The sequence below is a fragment of the Microcaecilia unicolor genome, chromosome 11, assembly GCF_901765095.1.
Source record: "Microcaecilia unicolor chromosome 11, aMicUni1.1, whole genome shotgun sequence".
NCBI classification, from domain to species: Eukaryota; Metazoa; Chordata; class Amphibia; order Gymnophiona; family Siphonopidae; genus Microcaecilia; species Microcaecilia unicolor.
Window position 1 is genome coordinate 198392705 of NC_044041.1, and position 6246 is coordinate 198398950.

Consider the following 6246-nt stretch of genomic DNA (forward strand, 5'->3'; position numbering starts at 1 on the left):
GAAATGGCTTGTGCAGCGATAACCAGGAGGTAATGGAGCCAGGGGCGTAGCCAGACCTCGCGGTGGGAGGGGGCCAGAGCCCAAGGTGGGGATGAACATTTGCCACCACCCCCCCCCCCCCATGATGCCTCGCTGCCTCACCGCCGCAAATACCTTGGCTGGCGGGGGTCCCTAACCCCTGCCAGCTGAAACCTTCATCCAACGCTGCTTTCACCATTGCTGTGTTACCTGCGCTGCTTGCTCTTCCCCTCACATTCTGCACCCTACTTTTAGTGAAATTGAGCATGCTCAGTTTCACTCAAAGGAGAGTGCTGGACATGAGGGGCAGGGCAGGCAACGCGGTGGCTCCGAGACCGGCACTGGATGAAGGCTTCAGCTGGCAGGGGTCAGGGACCCCGCCAGCAAAACCAGGAGCCCAGAAGAAATTTTTTTTTGGGGGGCCCAGGCCCCTATGACCCCATGTAGCTACGCCACTGAATTGAGCAGCACTGCGTGCTGCTCAGTTACCAATGGGTTAGCGAGGGAGCCCTTATCACCACTTCAGTGGGTGACAGGGCACCCCGCCGCATGGCCACGTGGTAAAAGCTCTTTTACCGCATGGCCATGTGTGTCTGGGGGCTTTTTTACCTGTTGCGATAAAAAAAGGCCCCAGTGCATGGAAAAAAAACAGCCCCCTCCGCTTGTGCAGGGCCCTTTTTCCTGCAGCTTGGTAGAAGGACCCCCTACCACGCCAAAGGAAATTACATTCGCCTTTTACCAAGCTTCGGGAAAGAGGGTCTTGCACTAGCAGTAGGAGCCCTTTTATTGCAACGGGTAAAAAGCCCCCAAACATGGTCATGCGGCAGAGAACCCTTACCGCCACCCACTGAGGTGAGCATCGGCGGTTTTGTTTTGTACGCTGTTCTCTGAGCGTTGGAAGGGAATAGGAAATTATCTCATTAACATCCATTTGACTGCATTAGATCTTTGACGTGCTCACACTAGAGCCTCTAAGCATTCTGCGCTGACTAATGCGGGCGCTAGTCTGGGACTAACGGCCTCTAGCACCCGTGCTTGGTTCTGAGCATCGGCACATTAGGGAACTCTGAAAAACATCTGAACTGCATGGTATGGAGCCAGGTGGGAAATGTACTTGTTGGCTCAGTAACGTATCAGTAACTGCAAATTTCACCGCAGCTTAGCAAAAGGGCCCCTTACTTAGATTGTAAGCCTGACACGGCCACATTTTAGCTCACACCTGCATCAGGGGCAAACACTAATATCCACATTTTGAATGGTCATAGAAAATAAAGAAGAAATGCACTTTTCACAGTCAATAAGGAAATGCTAAACGATCAGCCTGCAAACTCCTTAATCTGCACTTCCCCAATTGCAAAGGATTGAAATACAAGATATCACATGCGACTAGCTTCTCCTACATGAGCACGCAACTATGGAATGCACTACCAACTGACTTGAAGAGGATTAACGAAATAACTAACTTTCATAAATCACTGAAAACCTACCTCTTCAACAAGGCCTACAATGGGAATCCATAACTTATTATAACACTTCAGCACTTGACGACTTCATCCTATTCTGATAGTCCATCTTTCGATAACTTTGTTCAGCTCTTTTTCTCCTCATCCATGATCCTGTTGTAACACCAATTGTATCTGTCTCCTGGAATGGCGATGCCATAACAGGTTTCTGTAAGCCACATTGAGCCTGCAAATAGGTGGGAAAATGTGGGATACAAATGCAATAAATAAATAATTGAATGTGTATCATTCCAAGAAGACAACTCGTATAGTTATGTCTCACTGTCTGTCAGCGGTTTGTGTGTTGGATTTTGTCTTTACTTTTGAATGAAATGCCCAGGGAAGCCGTGCAATTGTTATTGTCATTGCAGTGGTGTCATGGAACTCAGTGTCGTGTGCTTGTATGAAGCCCAAAGATCGTGGACAACACACACACACACTATTAGAGGAAAAGGTCCCTGGCCATCAGCATTATCCCACCCGGGGTACTGCAAAGTTCCATGACACCCCCACAACCTTCTATGCATCAGAAAGTTTTCAGTGGAAAACTAAAATATCTCTTATCTATTTAATTTCTTGTATACCACCTCCAAGCCCAAAAGCTATGAAAGTGGTGCTCATTCAGTTGCCGCAGGTACCCCCTTTCCCCCTCTGCCCGCTGACTCACTCATCTGAGGGCAAGCAAAACTCCCAGGTATATTTATAGATAACAGGAAATAGAAGGACAGTGCAAATATATGTTATCCTGTTCTATTGTTCTGGAGATTTGCCAGTTATTTTGCAGCATAGATGGACAACGTGGAAAAGACAGTGTTTGATTGAGAGGAGACGTTTCAGGAGGAATTTAAATGGCACTCCTTAACCGGGTCCTGAAATTAAACTAGGCAAAAAAAAAAAAAAAGTCTGTTATTACTACTACTTAACATTTCTAAAGCGCTACTAGGGTTACGCAGCGCTGTACAATTTTAACATGGAAGGACAGTCTCTGCTCAAGGAGCTTACAATCTAAAAGACAGGTGTAAATCTAGAGACAAGTGTACAATCTAAAAGACAAGTGTAGAGTCCGTCTGATAGGGCATACTATATTTCTCGAAAGGTTAGGTGCCGAAAGCAGCATTGAAGAGGTGAGTTTTAAGCAGAGATTTGAAGATGGGTAGCAAAATCTAAATAAATAAATATTTGTAAATCTGTCCCATGTATATTCAATATAGAGATCCTGAAAACCAGACTAGTAAGGTGTGCCTCTATGAAAACACTGCTTTAGAGGTCCATTTTACAGGAAACCCTCATTCAAGCAGAACACAGAGTATTACATTCACCTGCTTCAGCTATAAGGCTAGCACTGGCTGCATCTCAGTGCAAATGCGGACAACACAGCTACAGCCCAGGGTGCTTACTAAGCAATAAAACAGATCAACAAGTGAAATTTTGTAAATGTTCCTATTTATTTATTGCATTTGTATCCCACATTTTCCCACCTTTTTGCGGGTTCAGTGTGGCTTACAATATGAGTTAAATGTTGGAAATACAATTTGTAACAGATTGGTTGTGGATTACATTGTGCAGTTATGCGAAACAATTGAGGTGTCGTTAAGGAATGTAACAATGGAACACAAACATTGAAACTTTGGAAGGAAACAATGGGAGCTTAGAGGGCGATAAAAAGGCATGAAGACATATGGTATATATCTTTCTGTGAGTAAAGGTATGAATGATGTGATAGTACGGGAATGAGAGTTCAGAGGTGAATGTATGATGCATTAGTGAACAGTAAGAGTGGACTTTATGTATTTTGGTTCTTTCCGTAAATTTTTTCAAAGAGATGGGTCTTCAGTAATCTGCGGAAGGAAGCTTGATCGTTGATTGTTCTTAAGTTGCGTGGCAGTGTGTTCCAATACTGCGTGCTCATGTGAGAAAAGGTTGACGCGTGTAGCGCTTTGTATTTCAAGCCCTTGCAATTGGGGACGTGGAGGTTAAGGAAGGTTCGGGATGATCTTTTGGCGTTTCTGGGTGGTAAGTCTATTAACTCAGACATGTATGCTGGGGCTTCGCCGTGAAAGATTTTGTGGACTAATGTGCATACTTTAAAAGTGACGCGTTCCTTGAGTGGAAGCCAGTGTAGTTTCTTTCGTAATGGTTTTGCACTTTCATATTTTGGCTTTCCAAAGATGAGTCTGATTGCCGTATTCTGGGCTGTTTGAAGTTTCCTCAGTGTTTGCTCTTTGCAACCTGCGTATAGTGAGTTGCAGTAATCCAGGTGGCTGAGTACGAGGGATTGCACTAGGGAAGTAAGGTCTTATCCTTTTCAGTTTCCACATGCTGTAAAACATCTTTTTAGTTGTGTTGTTAGCGTGAGTTTCAAGCGTTAGGTGGCGGTCGATAGTGATTCCAAGGATTTTTATTGATGACACCTGCATGTTCTTTTCTTATACTGAAGCAAGGTAGCTGTTTTGCAGTGACACTAAGAATGACTGGTGTTGGGATAGGCAGCCTAACAATTTTCATGACTTATTTTCTGTTTTTTTGTTTGTTTAGAACTAATGTCGTCAAGAATGCGCACTACGTATAAAGAGGGTGCACTCATTAAGAAGAGACTGCATTATTATCAGCGAACGACATTTCATCACCATAGGCAGCCAGTCCCTACTTGTCACATTCCCTTAGATAATCCTGTAATAATTGGTAAAAGTTATCACAGTGCTACAGCTGGGGCACATCCACAACAAGTCAAATGTCACCATCTACACGTTGGAAAAAGTTGTACAGAAGCTGTGCTTTCAGGATAGAAGGGCCTAGCTGCTTCCTCCTGTTTGTTTCAGACTTCCAGCTCAATCAGAATTGGGATTTGACACGAGTTTTCATTAGAAAGTACTTCCCCAAGGGGCCCTTTTACTAAGGTGTGACAAAAAATGGCCTGCGCTGGGGTAGGTGTGTGTTTAGGGCACGCGCAAGTCCATTTTTCAGCGTGCCCGGAAAAAAAAAGACCTCCTTTTGTTGCCAAAAATGGACGTGCGGCAAAATCAAAACCAGTGTGCATCCATTTTTGGCCTGAGACCTTACCACCACTCATTGAATTAGGTGGTAAGGTCTCAGACGCTAACCGGGCGATAATCCTAAGCGTGCATAAACTGCCGATTACTGGCGGGTGGACGCTGCACGGTAGATAATAGAAAATATTTTCTACCGTGTGTTTTGGATGCGCGTCCGAAATGGAATCACCGCCTGGGGCGTGCGATAGCCGGGCAGTAGCTCCAATTTGGCATGCGTTGGGCACACATAGGCGCCTACGCACCTGAGTAAAAGGGCCCCGGAGTCACTTTAATCCATTCATTGCCAAAAGAGTATCTAAACCCTGTAATCATAAATTAAGCCCAGCCACTAGGTGTCAATATTGCACAATAATTACGATTTATTTATTTTATTTGTAGCATTTGTATCCCACATTTTCCCACCAATTTGCAGGCTCAATGTGGCTTACATTTGCCCTAATGGCGGTTGCCATTTCCGGGTAGCAGCATTACAAATGGTATTACGTTAAGGTGCATAAATACTTAGTAACATACATGGAAAATAACATATATGGACCAGATCATGGTATATATATATATATATATATATATATATATATATATATATATATATATATATATACTATAATAAAACTCACCCTCAACGTTCTGAGGAAACTGACGTCAGTGAAGCCAAGCCACTGACTTCAGGTTCGAAGGTTCGTGGTTGTGACGCCACCGGGCCCCGCCCTCATGTCAAACGTCATGACATTGAGGGCGGAGCAAACGTTGAGGGTGAGTTTTATTACTGTACCTGTGCTCCACCCTCGCATCAAAACGCGATGACGTCGAGGGTGGCCCAGGAAAATCGCCACCCACACAGAGCTATGACAACGCTAACAACAGCGGTGGCGCACGAACCAGCTACAACGGCGACAAGCCACGGGGCGGCCCAGGAAAATCGCCACTGTTCTCGTATGTGAGTCACCCCCCCAATAAAAAAAAACTAGCGCCTGTTTCATTGCTCTGAGAAACGGGCCTTCTTTCCTAGTATATATATATATATATATATATATATATATATATATATATATATCATGTGTATACTTACATGGTAGAGAAGAATACATTATGGTATTGCATGAAGGTTCCTGAGTAATAAATTGGTTTATAACATACATTAGGTCCTTGACTATAGAGAGACCCTGTTTGACATAAGGTTTAATAAGGATAAATTCCCCCACCTCCCAAGGACTCCACAAAAGTCCACATGCTGCTGTCTGCAGCATCCCCAAGGCTGACCCAACACAGGAAATAGAAGACCTGATCTGGGAATCACACTCAGGTCACCTCCGCATGGCGGTGCAAAGTTCTACCACTGAGCAATGAACCAGACCATATCCCTGCTTACTTTCTTTTTTTGTAACCCAGAATAAGAAAGGGGCCTGGTGAGAGAGCGCCAGGGAATACCACGCAGGTCATTTAAACTATATTTAAATTTTACTCTTCGGTATTCCGCCCATATGAACAGAGTACTGTGCTCTGATCGTACGGGCAGAATAATGTCTTAACCCTACGCCAGCTCGGAGCTGGTGTTAGGGTTAAGGCTCTCTTCCTCCTCCTCCATCCGTGCCAGGCAGCCCAGGCTGTCACTGTCAGTTCTGGCCTAGTGCCACCCCAAGCCCCCACCCTCCTGGACACCAATATTTTTTACCCCT